This window comes from Orcinus orca, chromosome 13 (assembly GCF_937001465.1).
Source record: "Orcinus orca chromosome 13, mOrcOrc1.1, whole genome shotgun sequence".
In the NCBI taxonomy this organism is placed as follows: Eukaryota; Metazoa; Chordata; class Mammalia; order Artiodactyla; family Delphinidae; genus Orcinus; species Orcinus orca.
In genome coordinates this window covers 31538932-31559245 of record NC_064571.1, presented here as the reverse complement: position 1 = coordinate 31559245, position 20314 = coordinate 31538932, and the positions used below count along the sequence as shown (strand labels likewise).

Sequence of the window (20314 nt, the reverse complement as noted above, 5' to 3'; positions counted from 1 at the left end):
TGTCGTTTGGTGTATATCCTGTATTTCTGTATTATAAAGGTTGGATGAACTTCTTGTGTTCATTTTTTCTAATGATTTCCTTAGGATAACTCCTAGAAATAGAACTGCTGTATAGGAAAGAAGGTTTGTTTTTTTTAAGGCTCTTGATCTATTGCCATGCTGCCATAAGAATTTAAATTCCCACTGGTATTATGTAAATGCTGTTTCTCTGCACTCATGAGTATTATTATTTTTTAAACTATTGCCAATTTCATACAAGAAAACTCGCAAGTTATTGTTTACATTTACATTTCTTTGATTTTTACTGAGGCTAAGTATTTTGAGATAAGCTTACTAGCCATTTATATTTCTTATATTGTAATTTTTCTGCTAAAGTACTTCACCCATTTTTCTCTCAGGGTATATATATCGTTACCTTAACTTTTGTAAGAATTTTTATTACATTTGTCATAATTTTTATTTCTCATAAACTAATTTATAAATAAAAATTATTTTTCGATTAATTTTTTGGTGGCAGTTTTTACTGGCTTTAATTTTTGTCTGCAATTTGTGTGAGTGTCTGTCTATGGCTTTTCAAATGCGTACATATTTTAAAAAATTGTTTACTTTGGCTTCCAAATCCATTTTGATGTGTTCACTATCATCTGAAATATTTCTTTTTTCTGTACTTTATTTAAATCTTAACGACTCTTTAAAAACCACTGCAGTCTTTACTCACTCTATACCACCTCCCCTAAGCTCTTGTATGTAATGAGCATGGTGTTAATACTACTTAATTGTTCTGTTTCATATGTTTAATTTTTCTCTTTCCAATTATAAACTCATGAAACACAAGATGTAGGTTTCTGTATTTTGTAACCTACCTCAGCATTAGGAACTCCATATCTACTGTGGATCATGGTGTTTAGGCAACTTTCCCTTTCCAGCCTGTCTCCTTCCAGTCTCAACTCAATCCCCTCCCAACCAACCCTGGGGCATTTTTAAGTTTTAACAAATTATTTCCTCACTCATTTCTATCTTGGCAACACTCATGAAAAAGTCCTTCTCTGCTTCTGGGTACACTAAAAAAAATTACTGCTTACTCCCCTTTAAAATTTTTGCAATTTTCTAACCTGTTATGAACATTAGAAAATCTCATCTTCTTAAAAGACAAAGTAGAATTGTGAAGAGTAATAAGACTAGATGGAAAAACAACTCAGTGATAGCTCAAAAAGAATTTAAGACAGAACCCATTTAATTCACTGTTGGTTTAAATAGGGCACCTAGTATGAAATATATCAGTTTAACATATTTCAGATAGAGACAAACGAAATCAATGATTATTCCAAATACTGCTCCAGAATAATAATTCCATAAGGCTATAAAAGGGAGGAAACCAGCTCTTGACTTTCACCACTTCCATTTGCAGCATAACAATGATAGAATTAAGTCTGCTCTAAATGCCAGGGCAACTGCATAAGTAAGTATTCCTAGTCAGAGACCTTTTTTTCCTTTTTGGCTGCGTTGGGTCTTCGTTGCCGTGCATGGGCTTTCTCTAGTTGCTGCAGGGGGGGTTACTCTTCTTTGTGGTGCGTGGGCTTCTCATTGCAGTGGCTTCTCTTGTTGCAGAGCACGGGCTCTAGGTGCACCAGCTTCAGTAGTTGCAGCATGCAGGCTCAGTAGTTGCGGCACGCAGGCCCTAGAGAGTGCGGGCTTCAGTAGTTGTGGCGCGTGGGCTCAGTAGTTACAGCATGTGGGCTCTAGGGCACGCGGGCTTCAGTAGTTGTGGCGTGTGGGCTCAGTAGTTGTGGCGCACGGGCTTAGTGGCTCTGCAGCATGTGGAATCTTCCCAGACCAGGGACCAAACCTGTGTACCCTGCATTGGCAGGTGGATTCTTAACCACTGCGCCACCAGGGAAGTCCCAAATCAGAGACTCTTAAAGGTCTTGAACCTTGCTGGGTAGCATATTACATTCAGTATATAGTATTTTCAAAGATTCACTTGGCAGTTGTTTACCACCAACACTGATTTTTCCCCACATTACGGAAATCACCCACAGAGAATCAGAGTTCAGTTTTCTAAAACATCTGCCTTTGCCCAAAAAATAAATCCTGAGTGCACATGACCATAAGGAAAAAGGGAAGACAGAGGAAGAAAGAACAGAATAACCCTGCTAATTCAAGAGCAAGGCAGAGCACAGAGAACAAACTGCAGGATACACCTTCATGAGAAAGGGAATGGAAAATTACCACAAACTCAACATGGGGATTATCCAATTTAACACAAACACTTTAGAGAAGCTGAAAGCACTGAGATATGAGACTGTCAGTACTAGGAAAGTGGTTCTCTCCACAGTCGGTTATACAGTATTGATTCGTATTTTATACCATTCCACCTGTGTTCTCCACACAATTGGGAAGTTTGGTTTCTCTAAATAGCAGCAATCCAACAACTTAATTTGTGCAGTGTTTTAACAATTTATAAAGTACTTTCATATCTATGCTGTAACTTAAGGCACATCATCTGTCCAACCTCACTTTTAAAAAACCACCCAGACAGTGCTAAAGTAAGACCAAAGAAGGTACTGGTTCAGGGGTTAAGCAAACTGGGCTGCTGGGTTAGTTCAATAACAACACTGGTTTGTGGGCCTTCTGGGTGACAGTGAATTGGTGCTTAATGTGCCCCTCGACTTTAGAAGTGGGGTGGGAATGGGGAGATTTTGCTGGAGAATGGTAACTCCTAGGTAAGACACTTGGGGAATGCCTTCCAACTTGAGGAAGACACCAGGTAAGATACCACCATTGCCTGTAACTTCCCTGACTTTCCTGCTTCCGAAGTTGCATGTTAACATTCTCTGTTTCCAGCCCCTCTCCAGCTCACCATCCATCATGCATGCCCTCCAACAGCACAGTGTTTCTCTAATCAGCTTATTTTGACTTTTTATGTTCATTATTTCACTTGATCCTCCCACACCAAAGCATATCCTTGTGAAATTCTAGTGTAGTGGAGACAAAGAAAATACCCCCAAAGCGTCCAGAGATGGGGGGAAATGCTTGGTTACATAAGCAGATCACAAATCAGAATAGCTGCTACGTTGTCAGCTACACTACAGAGAGGCGCATGTGAAAAGGAATTCGATCTTATAACAACCATGTGATTGAATTTAGAAGTTCATCTTTCCCGAGTCAAGCCCTCAGATGAGAGAGCCATTCCAGTTGACAGCTTGACTGTAACTTCATGAGATACTCGGAGATAGAGGCACCCAGCTAAGCTGTTCCCAGATTCCTGACCCACAGGAACTGTGAGATAATAAATGTTTGTTGTTTTAACCTGCTAATCTTTGGGGTAAGTTGTTATATAGTAATAAATAACTAACACAGGTATTCAATGAACACTGACAACTATCTCTGCCACACAGACCACCAGTTGCCACATCTTTCCAATTATCTATCAAGAAGTCAAATGTGCAGTCTGAAGCAGGTCATTACTTGAGAAGTTCTTCAAGCATTAGACCTCAGCAGTACATAAAGGAGTTGGTGTCTGGTCTGTGTCTATACTGCATTATGAAATCTAAGAACTACTTGAAACTTCTTCCCCCTCTATCTCACTTTCCCTCTTATAGACACGACAAACATGCTGAAAATGGAAAATAACGATTGTCATTTGGCTGAAGATGGGAAAGCATGTAGCCCTGTTCATAGTCAAAACAGGAGTGCGAAGCTCCTGCCAAGCATTTGATTTAGCACTTTACCATGGTCAAGGGTTTGTGTTTAAGATATCTGGCTTGAAACAGAGGCCTTGGCTCTCAGCCACGAAGAACGTCAGGGCTTTTAATATATCTAGGATATTTCTAGAATACATACTTCATCAGTTCAACACTTTGAAAAACCACAAATTTCAGATACAACATGCTCACACAAAAAACTGTTTTTTTAAACCTAAATGAGATTTTTTCAGAAGGTATAAACCTAGATCGTGCCCAGGATAACAGTCTGACTGTCAAGAACACTTGGAACTTCTGACTCAATTGCTGGGAAAAAGTCAATTGAGTAGCTGATATAAAAACTGGTCTCTACTATTCTGTTTCCTACAGTTTTGTTAACTTCATTCAGTCTGGTTAATACTGGTTAATAAAAATTAAACATTATGGACAACAATTTTACATTTTACTTCAAACATGCTGCCACTAGATTCAGGTTTTGTCTTTTCCCAGTTACTTCTTAGCAGCTCAGGTAATTAGATGCACTCACTCACTAATATCTGTGTGCCTATCTACCCTTGGCACTGTGCTTGACTGCTGCTTTGACAGGGGACACAGTCCTTTTCCTGTTGGTATTTACACTCGCTCGGGAGACAAGCAAATAATTAAGAATAATTACTATTAAATTAAAAGGAGAAGTAAAAGCGAGTATGAGAAGACAACAGGAAGACCCAATCTAGTCCAGGAGTGGGGGATGGTTCGGAAAGGTTTCCCTGAACAAGCAACATTTAGACTGATACCTGAAGAACTTAAGTTAGCTAGCAATAGGGAGGAGAGGGTAAAGCATATGCAAAGACTCAGAGGCAGGAGGGGACTTTCAGGAACTACAAGCAGGTAGGTATGTATATAGTTGGAAGGTCAAAGGAGAACCAGGGGGGAGAATTGCCAAGGAAGAGAGATGAGGTTGCAGAGGCAGATGGGGCCAGATCATACAGGACATCAGAGGCTACATGAAGGATTTTGGATATCATCCCTAAAAGCAATGAAAGACATTAAAGAGTGTTCTCAGTAGCATAGTGACGACTCAATTCATATTTTGAGATCACTCAGGCTGCCACATGGAAAATGGATTGGAGAGACTGAGAGTGGATAATGGGAGACCAGTAAGGCAGCTAATGCACTAAACCAGATGAAAAAAAAAAAAAAAAAAAAAAGAGGTAGCTACTTGGACTAAAATAATGGCAGTAAGAAGAGAGTAGGTAGATTCCAAAACTATTTTAGGTTGTTCTGGTGAGGAACTGGATGTGGGGAGACAGGGTGAGGGAAACATCAAGGATAACTTCGGCACAAGCAACTGGGTGGGTGGTAATGTTACCCACTGAGCTAAGGAACTCTGTGGGAAGGGCAAATTTTTCTTGGGTGGTGATGGGGAGTCGAGGTCTAAAGGGTGATGAGTTCTATTTTGGACACATTAAATGTGTAATGCCTCTGAAACACTCAAATGGTGACACAGGTAGGTTGTTTATATGCATCAGTAGGTGAGGTATGGCTAAATATAGAAATCTGGACTCGTTGCTTACATAAATGATAACAGAAGTCATGGGACTAGAAGATATTGCCTAGGGAAAAAGGGCAAAGTGAGATGAGAAGAGGGTCCAGGACCCAGACCTGACAAGTGTGAATATTTTAAAAAGTCAGTTATAGGAGGAGATAGTATAGAAAAGGAGACAGAGAAGGAAACCAGAAGAGTGTGCCATCACAGAAATCAAGGGAGGACAGAACCCCCGTGTAGTGAGTTGAATGGTAGCTCCCCAAAAGATATGTTCATATCCTAATCCCTAGAACCTGTGAAGGCTACATTGTTTAGAATAGGGGTCTTTGCGGATGCAACTAAATTAAGGACCTTGAGATACGTAGATCATTCTGGATTATCCCAGTAAGCCCTAAATCCAATGATGTGTCCTTATAAGAGAAAAGCAGAGGGAGATTTGAGACAGAGAGAAGGTGGCAGTATGACCAGGGAGGCAGAGATTGGAGTGATGTGGCCACAAGCCAAGGAATGCCTATAGGCACCAGAAGTTAAAGAGGCAAAGAACAGATTCTCCCCGACAGCCTCCAGAGAGACAGCCCAGCCCTCCCAACACCTTGGTTTTTGACTTCTGGGCTCCAGAACTGCAAGAGAATAAATTTATGTTGTTTTAAGCCACCAGTTTGTGGTAATCTGTTACACAGGGGACTGACACACCCAGTAAGGCAGGTGTGTTGAAGGCTGATGCAAGGTCAAAAGGAAGGCTGAAGAGTGTCCATAGAATTTAGGACCATGGAGGTCTCTGATGACCTTAATGAAAGCAGTATCCATAAAGAGAAATGAGGGAGAAAGTCAAATGGATGAGGTATGAATTGCAGGGACAGGAAGTATTAGATACTCTCTCAAGGAGGCCAGCTGCCAAGGAAAGGAATAGGAATGAACAGGAACTGGAGTGGTGAGAGGTCCCTGGAAACTTTAAAGACTGGACAGTCTAGAAAATGTTTAAATGTTCACAGAAAGAGTCTAGTAGAGACAGAGAGGCTACAAATAAAGGAGAAGGAAGGAATAACTGATAGTCTAGGCCATCGGAAGGTAGGAAGGGATACTTCCCTACCTTATTTTATCCTTCCAAAACTCTTGAGAGGTAAATAGGCCATAGCAAAAGCACTGAGTTCACTGAAACACTTCAAGGTTGAATTAACTGTTTGTGATCACACGATCAATAAATGGTGATGCAGGGAATTCAACACACATCTTCTCTGTCCTCCTTTCCTCCTTCCCTGCTTCCCACTTGCTGACTCTATTCCAGCCACATTATTTACTAACTCTTCCCTGAGGACACTGGCATCCTTCCTCTGGGCCTTGCAGAGTTTATTCCCATGATCTGGAATGCTTTTCCCTCAGATGTCTGACTCATCTGCCTCCCTCTAGACTGTTCAAATTCCACCTTCCCAGTAAGACTTATCCTGTCTACCGTTTAAGTTGAAAGCCTTGCTTCCCTCTGCCCACAATCTCAACCCACCATATACTGCTTAATCTCCATAGCATTTATTACTGGCTAACCTACTAGATAATTTACATGGGTTTCTGTTCTCCCCTCCAACTGGAAGATAGGCTGCATAGACTCAGGAATTTTGCCATTATTAAACCTAGTGGAGGCCCAGCAGAACTCTAGGGTCAGCCAGAACTGGGCACAATTATAACTCTTGTGATTTGATATTTCAGCGGTTTAGCTCAGAGCCAAGCCAGTTATTAAAGAGGATCTTTTCTGCTATTTTAAGCAGCATGGTAAATTTGAGGTAAACTTAAATTTTCAATAATTACAGAGCAGGTATGAACTCTTCCTTTGTTTCTCCAGACACATGAACCTGGATGCCAAATCCATCCTCTCTGGGTGGAGTGGGAATGTATGAAGATAGCCTAAGTCTCAACTGAATAAAAAGATGCCCCGAAAGACATGTAAACATTTTCAAAAACTAAAATCTTAAAGTGTGGTTCCTTATCACACATCAGGGATTATCTAGCCTCCAGTGTGGTCGGAGTGGTGAGGGGACAGAGAGACATATAGAGAAGGCAGGGTGAGTCACCCCATCTCTCCCTCCTCTGGACCTTAGTTCCTCCTGATTGTCACTCGTTACACTGAGAACAGATTTCAGGACTCAGCACATGCAGCCATAACGTGTGCCTAATTCCACATCCCAGTCACTGGGACACAAAATTTGGGGGCCTTAAGTCTGGCTCACACATCAACATTCACATATGTCAGTTCTTCCTCTACAGCTGAGTCAGTGAGTAAAGACACATGAACAGAAGCAGATTAATACGAACAAGATTTTATTGACATATATATACATATGTACATAAAGCTGGGAAAGAGAAGGGCCCATTGGGGCAAATGCATAGGGGAGAGAAAGCATCTGAAAACAGCAGTGGGCATCCTGCCAGTTCCAAGTCTAGGGAAAACTGGCTGGGAGCTTGGGTGGCCAAGTTAACAGTCAAACCACAGGGATGGCACAGTGGATGATACAGGCAGCTCTCTTCCATTCTCCTAACTGGAACTTCTCAAGTCTGGTGTAGTTCTGAAGTAGGCTCATATGCTCCTCACCCTCCAACACACACACACACACACACACACATACACACACGCGCGCACGCACACACACGCACACCCCTGAGGTGTGGTCCTCTGGCTTGCTGTAGGAAGAGGTTAAGTTTCACCTAAAGGGGCTGAGCCGCTTTCCAGTGAGGCAAAGTCCATTCATGGTTACACAGTTTGCAGAATAAGATCTGCTCTTCATTTGTTGAGTTTCTTCACAGAAGAAAGGAATTAGCTGATGGCTCCTATGAAGCCCTGGGCAGGTTATGAGGCTGCCAGACTCCTATGAGCACAGGCACAGCTGCCCTGACCAGGAGCCTCCAAACACAATGCTGGCTCGTCTAAGTCAGAGGGGTGTCCTGACTTGGGGACCCCAGTGTTCCGAGAGTAGAGGTTCCTCTCTAAATATGGATGGTGCTATCCCCCATGGCGCCACCTGGGTTTTGGCTGGGGGGGGGGCAGGTGCTTTGTATGAATGAGGCACCAGAAGTGTATGCAGTCACAGCAGGTGTGGTGCTGTCCCCCATGGCCCCCCGTTCTCTGCACAGATGGGTTCCAAGTCTGATGGCAGTTAATACACAGGGCCTCCGGGCACCCGTGAGATGTTGTTCCCTCCACCCGCACCACCTGTGTATTGGCCAGGTGGGCCCCAGTTGTAAGCGGGAATACCAGGCCCTCCAATCATGGGCATGATGCTGTGCCCTCCTATACGACCACCACCTGGACTGTGGGCAGGTGGGCCCCTTGTATTTGGAAATAAGGTAGAACTAGAAGTGTGTTGAAACCCACGGGTGGTACCCACGCTTGCAACTCCAGCAGATGTGGTGTGCTCTGATGGAAGGTGGAAACTGACACGTCCCTTGACAGATTTCTTCTCCTTGGGGATGGAACTTTTAAATGTAGGTTTTCTACATCCAGATGGGCCCTGGGTGCAGTGATGGAAAGTGGCCTCCAGTCGTGCGGATGGTGTTATCCCCTGCCATCACCATACCACCTGTATTCAGCCAAGGTAGGCCCCAGGTATTTGGATTTAAGGTGGAATCAGGTATGCTCCCAAATGCTGGGATGGTGCCTGTCCCTCCTACTGCAGCGGCCTTGCTGTGGTCAGGTAGATCGCAGGTTGTCTGGCCCAAAGTAGGAACAGAAGCAGTGCTGGGTGCCCCACTTAGTCCTGCCCCAAAGTTAAGTGGTCTGGATGCCTCTGAATGAGCGAGCCCTGGGGCTGACACACTGACTCCAAGCCTCCCACCAGCTGTAGGGGCTGCAGGTCCCATGAACAGTACGCCCGGTGTGGTATCGGCAAAGAGCGAGCTACTGTCCCCAGTACTGGGCATCCTGGTGGCAACTCCAAAGCCAGTAGTAATGGATACAGCCCTGGGGAGAATGCCTGGGTTGTCGCCAAAGGCCGGCTGCGTGCTGCTGGTGGTGGCGAATAGGGAAGCTGGCAAAGCTGACTGCATGATGCTGACTCGCAGTGGCTGGGCTGCGGGAGAGGTTAGGACTTTATCTTGTGCTGGGTTTACTGGGTTTCCCAATAGAAAATAATCGTTAGGCCTCTGCCCATCGTTGGCCCCAAATGTGGCCTGAGACGGGAGACCTGGGTCCAAGAGAAGCTTGACGTGTTGGTCTGTCTGTTGGCCGATGCTGCAGGTAAATGAGTCAAGGCATGGGCTGAGGCATTGCTACCACTGGGTGGTGTGTTCTCCGCAACAGGAACAGCCGTGTGAAATGTGTATTGGTTCTACCTGGAGACAGGGGCAGACTGGAAAATGACAGCCTAAGAAGGAGGTGTGGTGTCCATAGTTTCGGTGTCAGAGGTGCTGCCTGCTGAAGCACCGATAACGGCCGAAGCCATAAATGAGGGGCTGGGGAAAACAGGAGCCGAAGCCGTAAATGGGGGGCTGGGGAAAACAGGAGCACCAGGGAGAGAGGCTCTCTGCTGCCCATAGAGGTCCCAAATATGGGCTGAGGGTTGGCTTGGGGGCCAAAGGGATGGTTAAAAATTGAGGTGGCGCAGGGGACCATCGGCACAGGTCGGGTGATGGACACTGGTACCCCTGCAGGGTGCCTCTGCTCCACCCTGAAACCTGGGAGAGACCTAAAAATGACAGCTTGGGAAGGGGCAGTAGTGTCCATGTCAGTGACATCAGGATCTATAGTAGGCTGGAAGGTCAAACTTCTAGATGCCGTGACCATGCTGGTGGAAGGGATTGCCAGAGAAGTCATGGGCTGCCCAGTTAAAACAGGGGGATTGATGGTAGGGACTGGACGAGGAGTAGCTTAGTAATAGAGAAGGGGTAGAATCTACAAAACTGGGTGTTGGGGGTTCCTTTTCATGGGACGGTGGCTGGACCTTCCTTATATTATTCAGGATATTGTTCCACTGACACTCAGTGTTCTTCTCCAAGGTGCCTGGGTTTTCGGCAAGAGCTAAGCACGGAAGCTTAGGAGGAGGGGGTCACTCACCTTGATCCCTTGTCAGTGGTAGGGGCGACCTCAGCCCTGGCGGGGGCGACCTCAGCCCCAGCAGCAGCAGAAAAAGCGGCAGGGGAATCTTCCACTTGCAGGGCCTACTGCTGGTAGATACCAGGGAAGGGGAGCTTCTTGATGGGACGTCTGAAGATTTTTCACACTGCAGCTCCTTCCCAGACATCAGTGAGCCTGGTGAGTTGGGCCGGTGGTCTTCACCCAGCACTTCTTTTGTTGGCCTCTCCAGCAGCAGGGAGCAGCATGTGGTTGGGGCAAAGAACACTATGGCATGGGATTCAGGCTTCCAAGGAGGCAGGACATTTCCAGGATCTCCATCTGAGCAGATGACATGGCTTTCTGAGGAGAAGTTCACTGGAGACATCTGGGCATTCTCACTCAAGTTGTCTTCTGGGTGCTCGGGAAGGAGGTCCAGAGGCTCAGGATCGCACTTGAGGGAAGTGAGGACTCCACTGGTCTCCTGGGGCCTAGATGTCAATGGTAGATCCCCATTGTTACGGTGGCCCCTCTTCCAATCGTCCTCTCCTTCGGTCTCTGGGTGATCCTCCATCTTTGCCATGCCTCTTCGGGGTTCTTCTTGGACCTTCACCTTACTCTCCTTTGGGCAAGGAAGTGGAAGGTGACTGGATGGTACCTAGCCATCTGGATGGCTTCCTAACCTTGACTACCTGCTCAGGTGGTGAATGCAGGAGGGTAAATTTGCGCCCCAGTGGAGGAATCTTGATGGCTGAGTGGCCGAACCTGATGGAATTATGAGCAGACAACACGGGCTTCTTCGGCGAGTCCCTCCAGTTCACCAAGGGAAGAATCCCCAGACGGGAGTACCTGGCCTGCTGGATGGGATACTGTCTTTTTGGTGCGATGTAAAAGCCAGGCGATAAAGGTACTCGGTCCTGTGGGACAGCCTGCTACCAGGGCAGAAGGCAGGCACTGGAGCAGGGTGCTCCCGGTCAGATATGGCTGCCTCCTGGGAGGGCAAAACCAGCGGGTGACAGCCCACCGGGGCCCGCAGCGGGGCCAGCGGCGGTGGAGCCAGGTACGAAATGTACAAATTGCCCGCGTAGAAGCGGTTGTGCGCCAAGCAATCCGAGAATAGAGTGTGAAACTCGGAGAGCTTCTCCCTAGCTTCTTACTCCTCTCGATGTCTAGCATGCACTGGACGCTGGATGGCTCAACCTGGCGCTGTGACATGTCCATTTTACCTGTCACAGAGAAAGGGCGGTGGGGCAGGGGGTGGGGCGGGGGTGCGCACGCAAGTCCAGCCCGTGGAGAAACCCAGCCCAAGGGCAAAAAGCGGGGCCCCAGAGCGCGACCCCTTATGGACTTTCTAGCGGCTGGGACTTCTCGCTGTGGGTAGCAGGGGTTTGGCACCGGATGGGCCACCATGTGGAGACTGTTCAGGACTGTGGAAGCCTTCTCCTCCAGAGCTCACCCTGCCTGGGCACCGGCTCTGCAGGCCCCTCAACCCTGCGTATGTATCGGCCAGCCCTTCCCCGCAACGGGGCCCAGAGGCCAGAGCCTGCTCAGAGCTGAGTGCAGGAGGCACCCAGAGCTTGCCAGGCTGTGGCCAGCCTCCTCCGTGGACCTCCCCAGCTTGTCTGCGAGCCCTGGAGACAGGAGCGCCTTCTCCAGGGCTGCTGAGCTGCCAGCATCACCATGAGCCAGGCGGTGAAGGTTTCTGAGCAGGGGATGCAGAGCCCTGACGCGACTGGATGCTGCACCCCACGATGTCCCTTCCTGGCAGGTAGGTTCTTTCTTCTTTTTCGAAATTTGGTAAAAGAACATTTAAACCTTCGACTGTTCTTCAGCGTATACAGATGGCAGTGGCTTAGCCGGGATTTGAACCAAGCCTGTGTGATTCCAGAGCTCGTGCTCTGGACTGTGGTGCCTCCTTATCATATATGCCTCATGTGTTACTGTTTTTTTTTTTTCTTGTAGTCCTTATGGTGCTTGGCCCTAAGTACCATACCTGTAATGAACACATACACTGAAACAAGAGAAGCCACCACAATGAGAAGCCCACACACCGCAATGAAGAGTAGTCCCCACTTGCTGCAACCAGAGAAAAGCCTGTGCGCAGTAACAAAGACCCAAGGCAGCCATAAATAAATAAATAAATAAAATACATTAAAAAAAATAAAAGCAGCAAGGGAAAAGCAATGAGTTACATACAAGGGAACTCCCATAAGGATGTCAGCTGACTTTTCAGCAGAAACTCTACAGACCAGAAAGGAGTGGCACAATATATTTAAAGTGATGAAAGGGAAAAACCTACAACCAAGAATACGCCACCTGGCAAGGCTTTCATTTGATGGAGAGATCAAAAGTTTCACAGAGAAGCAAAAGCTAAAAGATTTCAGCACCACCAAACCAGCCTTACAAGAAATGTTAAAGGGACTTCTCTAAGCAAAAAAGAAAAGACCACAACTAGAAGCATAAAAATTATGAAAGGAAAAAGCTCATTGATAAAGTTAAATATACAGTAAAGGTAGTAAATTAACCACACACAGAGCTAGTAGGAAGATTAAAAAAGGATCCAGTTAAAGGATTTACAAAACAAAAGATGTAAAATATGATGACAAAAACAGTAATCGTGAGGGGAAGGGAGTAAAAATGCAGAGTTGTTAAAATGCGTTTGAAATTAAGAGATCAGCAACTTAAAATAAATATATAGGGCTTCCCTGGTGGCACAGTGGTTGAGAGTCTGCCTGCCGATGCAGGGGACACAGGTTCGTGCCCCGGTTGGGGAAGATCCCACATGCCGCAGATAAGCTAGGCCTGTGAGCCATGGCCGCTGAGCCTGCGCGTCCAGAGCCTGTGCTCCACAACGGGAGAGGCCACAACAGTGACAGGCCCCCATACCGAAAATAAATAAATAAATAAATAAATATTGCTATAGATAAACCTCATTGTAACCACACCCAAAAACCTATCATTGTAACCACAACGCCAAAACCTATAATAGATACACACACAAGAAAGAGAAAGACTCCAAATATAACACCAAAGATCGTCATCAAATCACAAGGGAAGAGAACAATACAGGAATAAAAAAGAACCACAAAAGCAATTAACAAAATGACAATGAACACATACCTATCAATAATTACTTTAAATGTAAAGAGACTATAGGCGCCAATCAAAAGACACAGAGTGGCTGAATGGATACAAAAACAAGACCTATATTTATGCTGCCTACAAGAGACTCACTTCACATCTAAAGAGACACACAGACTGAAAGGAAAGGGATGGAAAAAGGTATTCCATGCAAATGGAAATAAGAAAGCTGGGGTAGCAATACTTATACCAGACAAAACAGACTTTAAAACAAAGACTGTAACAAGAGACAAAGAAGGATATTACACAGTGATCAAGGGATCAATCCAAGAAGAAGATATAACAAATATAAATATATATGTACCCAACATAGGAGCACCTAAATACATACAGCAAATATTAACAGATATAAAGGGAGAAATCAACAGTAATGCAATAAGAGTAGGGGACTTCACCACCCCACTTACATCAATGGACAGATCACCCAGAGAGAAAACCAATAAGGAAATATTGGCCATAAATGACACATTAGATCAACTGGACTTATTAACAGATATACATAGAACATTCCATCCAAAAGCAGCAGAATACACATTCTTTTCAAGTGCACAGGGAACATCCTCCAGGATAGATCACATGCTAAGCCACGAAACAAGCCTCAGTAAAATCAAGAAAATTGAAATTATATCAAGCATTTTTCCAACCACAACACTATGAGACCAGTAAGTCAACTACAAGAAAAAAACTGCAAAAAACACAAACATGTGGAGGATAAATAATATGCTACTAAACAACCAATGGATCACTGAAGAAATCAAAGAAGAAATTTAAAAAATACCTGGAGACAAATGAAAACAAGAACACAATGATCCAGAATCTATGGGATGCAGCATGAACAGGTAAGTTTATAGTGATATAAGCCAACCTCAGGAAATAAGAAAAAAATCTCAAATAAACAACCTAAACTTACACTAGAGGAACTAGAAAAAGAAGAACAAAATCCAAAGTTAGTAGAAGGAAAGACATCATAAAGATCAGAGTAGAAATAAATGAAATAGAGACAAAAAAAGAAAAGAAAAAGAAAAAAAAAGAAAAGATCAAGGAAACTAAGAACTGGTTCTTTGAAAAGATAAATAAAATCAATAAACCTTTAGCCAGACTCATCAAGAAAAAAAAGAGGGCCCAAATAAATAAAATCAGAAATGGAAAAGGAGAAGTTACTACCAACACCACAGAAATATAAAGGATCATAAGAGATTACCACAAGCAACTGTATGCAAATAAAATGGTCAACCTAGAAGAAATGGACAAATTCCTAGAGATATACAATCTCCCAAGACTGAACAAGGAAGAAATGGAAAACATGAACAGACTAATTACCAGTACTGAAATTAAATCAGTAACAAAAAAACTCGCAAGCAACAGAAGTCCAGGACTAGATGACTTCACAGGTGAATTCTACCACACATTTAGAGAAGAGTTAACACCTTTCCTTCTCAAACTATTCCAAAAAATTGCAGAGGAAGAAATGCTTGCAAACTCATTCTATGAACCAGCATCGCCCTAATACCAAGAAACCAACAAAGGTACCACAAAAAAATAAAATTACAGGCCAATATCACTGATAAACATAGAGGCAAAAATCCTCAATAAAATATTACCAAACTGAATCCAACAAAACATTAAAGGGATCATACACCATGATCAAGTGGGATCTATCCCACAGATACAAGGATGGTTCAATATCTGCAAATCAATCAATGTGGTACACCACATTAATTAATAAATTGAAAATAAAAATCATCTGATCATCTCACTAGATGCAGAGAAAGCTTCTGACAAAATTCAACATCCATGTTTAATAAAAACTCTCCACAAAGTGGGTATAGAGGGAACATACCTCAACATAATAAAGGCCACATATAATAAGCCCACAGCTAACATCATGTTCAACGGTGAAAAGCTGAAAGCATTTCCTCTAAGATCAGGAACAAGACAGGGGTGCCCACTCTTGCCACTTTTATTCAACATAGTATTGGAAGTTCTAGCCATAGCAATTAGATAAAAGGAATCCAAACTGAAAAGGAAGAAGTAAAACTGTCACTATCTGCAGATGACATGATACTATACATAAATAAATCCTAAAGATGTCACCAAAAAACTACCAGAGCTCATCAATGAATTTGGTAAAGTTGGAGAATACAAAATTAATATACAGAAATCTGGTCCATTTCCATACACTAACAACAAACTATCAGAAAGAGAAATTAAGGAAGCAATCTCATTTACAATTGCTTCCAAAAGAATAAAATACCTATGAATAAATCTAAAGGTAAAAGGCTTGTACTTGGAAAACTATAAGACACCAGTGAAAGAAGTTAAAGATGACACAAACAGATGGAAACACATTCCATGTTCATGGATCAGAAGAATTAATATTGTTAAAATGACCATACCACCCAAGGGAATCTATAGATTCAATGCAATCCCTATGAAAATACCAAGAGCATTTTTCACAGAACTAGAATAATTCGAAAATTTGTATGGAAACACAAGAGACCCCAAATAGCCAAAACAATCTTGAGAAAGAAGAGAGCAAGAGGTATCATGCTCTGTGACTTCAGACTATACTACAAAGCCACAGTAATCAAAACAGTATGATACAGGCACAAAAACAGACACATAGATCAATGGAACAGAATGGAGAGCCCAAAAATAAACCCACACACTTATAGTCGATTAATCTATGACAAAGGAGACATGAATACACAATGGGGAAAAGACAGTCTTTTCAATAAGTGGTGCTGGGAAAACTGTACAGCTACATGTAAAAGAATGAAATTAGGACATTTTCTCATACCATATACAAAAATAAACTCAAAATGGATTAAAGACCTAAATGTAAGACCAGAAAGCATAAGATTACTAGGAGAAAACATAGGCAGAACACTCTTTGTTGCTGTTGTTGGTTTTTGTTTTGTTTTTTTGGCCGCGCCACATGGCTGTGGGATTAGTTCCCTGACCAGGGATCGAACCCATGCCTCCTGCGATGGAAACGCGGAGTCTGAACAACTGGACCTCCAGGGAAGTCCTCGCAGAACACTCTTTAACGTAAATTGTAGAAATATTTTTTTGGATCTGTATATAATGGATATATATAGTGGAATACTATTCAGCCATAAAAAATAATGAAATTTTGCCATTTGCAACAACATGGATGGAGCTGGAGGGCATTATGCTTGGTGAAATAAATCAGACAGAGAAAGATGAATACTGTATGTTATTACTTATATATATGGAATCTAAAAAATAAAACAAATGACTACAACAAAGTAGAAACAGACTCACAGATATAGAGAAGAACTAGTGGTTACCACTGGGGAGAGGGAAGGACGGAGGGGCAAGATAGGGGTAGAGGATTAAGAGGTACAAACCATTATGTATAAAATTGTATAAAATAAATAAGCTACAAGAATATATTTTGCAACACAGGGAATATAGCAACTCTTTTATAATAACTTTAAATAGAGTATAATCTATTAAAATTTTGATTCACTATGTTGTATACCTGAAACTAATATAGTATTAAGTCAACTACACCTCAATTTAAAAAAATTAAGTGTTCAGAACAGTGCCTTGTATATCGTAAGTAATCAGTGTTACCTTTTATTTGATTGTAATTAATAGTCCCGATTTTACTATTTAACAGCTCACCGCCATAATTATGCATACATGTTTGCCTTTAATGGTGATTGTTGCTAAATTACCGTGTTACTGCTACTTAATGGAGCGCCCAGTTCTCTTCTATTGGCTCCAGAGATTTCTCTACTATTCCAATAAGATCGATGTCTGCATTACATTTGTTACCTGTAGATTAATAAAAGAATATTATAGGCTTCACTTTGGAAAAAAAGTTGCCTGGTGAGAACTGTGACTGACTCTGACACTAATCAGAAAATATTTGTCCTTAAGGCACAAGTTGTTTCAGGGTAGGGGTCCGGTAAGTAGATAGACTGTTACAGTTATTTTAGGGCAAGGGTCCAATAAGTATCCTGAGTTTCTGGCAGATGTTCTGGATGACTTCATCAGGTCAAAAGGTTAGATTCCATCCAGGCTGAGATGACACTTCACTAATGGTCTCCCAGCTCCATTTTAAAGAGCTCTCTTAGCAATACTGACTCCATTTTGAATTTCTTTCCACAATGTGGAACATATTTTGCACTAAAGTAATTTATCTGTCTCCTTGTTTTACAAAGTCTTCTTTTTTTTTTTTTTTTTTTTGGCGGTACGCGGGTCTCTCGCTGCTGTGGCCTCTCCCGTTGTGGAGCACAGGCTCCGGATGCACAGGCTCATGGGCCCAGCCGCTCCGCGGCATGTGGGATCTTCCCGGACAGGGGCACGAACCCACATCCCCTGCATCGGCAGGCGGACTCTCACTGCGCCACCAGGAAAGCCCTACAAAGTCTTCTTTTACTGAGTAAATAAACCCAGCAAATTTTCTCCATCATTTGGTGGAAGATCAAGGTGCAAAGGAGGCAGAATGAGTAGCTCAACTTTTTTGGGGGGTGGGGAAAGTATAGGGAGAACAGGTAGGATATGTATATGGAGATTTTAAAAACAAGTTCTGGGTCAGTCTCCAATTAGAATGACCTTATCCCCTCTGTTTCCACTTCATTTGTTCTCGGAGAAGCTGCATTGCCTTTAACAGAAAACAAGGAAGTAATCACTCTGCTAAGCGTTCCTATACTGACCTCAATACACAAATGTTCCATCCTTTCATTGGATGCAAGAAAAGGGCTTGCAAATAGAATGTTAACACGCTTGTTAAGCAATATGACTTGTTAGGCCTGAGCCAGGGCCCAAAATCTGTATTTTTGCCTATTAACAGCTATAGGTGATTCTGATATACAGAAAGACTAAAGACTGAGAACAATTCCTCTAATACAGTGGCAAACACTACGTGGAATAGTACAAATCCCAATTTCCCTAATTCTTACATCAGTACAGTAGTTCGCAAATTGGTGTTTTACAAAACATCAGTCTTGTGAATGCCTTCTGCAAAAAATTGAAAAAACAAACCCAAAAAAACGGTGGTTTCCAGTGGTTAGGGCTCTGTGCTTCCACTGCAGGGGGCACAGGTTTGATCCCTGGTCAGGGAACTAAGATCCCACATGCCGCATGGGCATGGCCAAAAAAAAGAATCCATGGCCAAGTAAATTAACTGCTCTGAGAAGTCTTAACTACCAAGCACTTTCCTAATTAATTAATTGCCTTATTTATTCATTACATTTTTATTCTAACAACTCACAAACTTTTAGAAACAATGCCTAGAATGTTCTGTGATATTACTATTATCCTACTGGAAATGTACAAAACAGACATAAAATGCTCTCCATAAAGCATTTAAAGGGACTTTCAAGGGTAGAATCAACGCTTGACTACAGTCAGTGGCAAGTTCTACTTCCGCAGGTAAAGTCCATCAATTGTCCTCTCAGGATAACATCAAGTGGTGGTTATCATAGGGACCTTGACTTCTCCATATACAGCTCCAAGAAGGTATTATATACTATTAACAGAGAAAATATTGCAAACTGAAACTTTAGCAGATAACATTAAAACATTCCTATGGGCAAATTATTACATATGAAATATGTGTAACTTTTCTGAATAACAAAGGAAAGGCTTTTAAATGTCTTAGACTGATCTGAGGACAGTTTAGCTTGTTTTTTAAATGCGTAATAGTATTAGAAATGCCATGGGACTTCCCTGGTGGCACAGTGGTTAAGACTCCGCGCTCCCAATGCAGGGGGCCCGGGTTTGATCCCTGGTCCGGGAACTAGATCCTACATGCATGCTGCAACAAAGGAGCCAGCGAGCCACAATTAAGGACCCCTTAAGCCACAACTAAGGAGCTCGCCTGCTGCAACTAAGACCCAATGCAACCAAATAAATATTTTTTTAATTTTTTAATTAAAAAAAAATGCCACTATAGAAACCTAAATACAATCTCTGCCTAAGGTCTACCCCACCTCCATCACCATTTCACATTTGATTATACCTACATTCGAGTGAGCATTACTTGTTATTTGTTTTGGGAACAGTCCATTTATAACCTTAGACGTTTCTCGAGGGCAAGAACCAAGTCTTTTACACTTTCTAATATGCTTTTATGTGCCCACTAGGTCTTCAATAAATAATTTGCTGACAAACTGCCATTTCTAGAATGCTGTATGCTAAATCTCATTTGCTAGGAAGGGAAGTCCATGCCTTCAGGGGCCTGGATATAGGCTGAGCATTCTTCACTGAGTATCAACAATTATTCCCCTCAGCCAGTGACAATATCAGTCAGCAATCTGTTTTTGACAGGTTAAATTACTCTTGAGGGGAAAAAAAATTCTAATTCTATTCTTCAAAAATACTTTACATGTTCTTATTTACTATTTGAGTGTTTAATAACACCAGGTGGCTACAACATTCTCTTCACGAGCTGCAGGCTAGGTATAAAATCTTGCCATAGAGGATTATGTAAACTGGAAGAAATCCATACTATGGATCTCAACAAAAGTCACCAAAAAGGACCACATGCTCATTTTATTTGATATATTTCTAGAGAAAAGAATTGTCTTCCACAGCAAAGTGGGGAAAAAGGAGCTAAGTAGTCCAAATACATGTGTAATAAGGTAGAGAAAACTGTATTCACTGGAAGTCTTTTTAGGAAAGGTACCATTCAGGGTGGTAGAAACTCCTTGAAAATTAATTTGGGGTAGAAGGTGAGTCCTTGAGGGGCCAGGGTAAGAGCAGAATTGTTTCATGGGAGAAAGGGAAAGGTTTCCCTGGTTAGTGGGAGCACAGTACTGGAACAAAGTAAAGATGAAAAAAATAAGAGTGATACATTTCAGGTAGTGAAAGGCCTCATACTGTGTAATGTGGACTCTACCCTAAGACGTTCAAATTTTGGTAAAACTA

The 20314-nt window shown here is 42.8% G+C and overlaps 1 protein-coding gene across 2 annotated transcripts in view; it reads right to left on the bottom strand.

The window, feature by feature from the left end:
• PAIP2B (poly(A) binding protein interacting protein 2B) overlaps positions 1-20314 on the bottom strand; it is a 44889-nt gene that overhangs the window by 10916 nt on the left and 13659 nt on the right. The window lies entirely within an intron of this gene.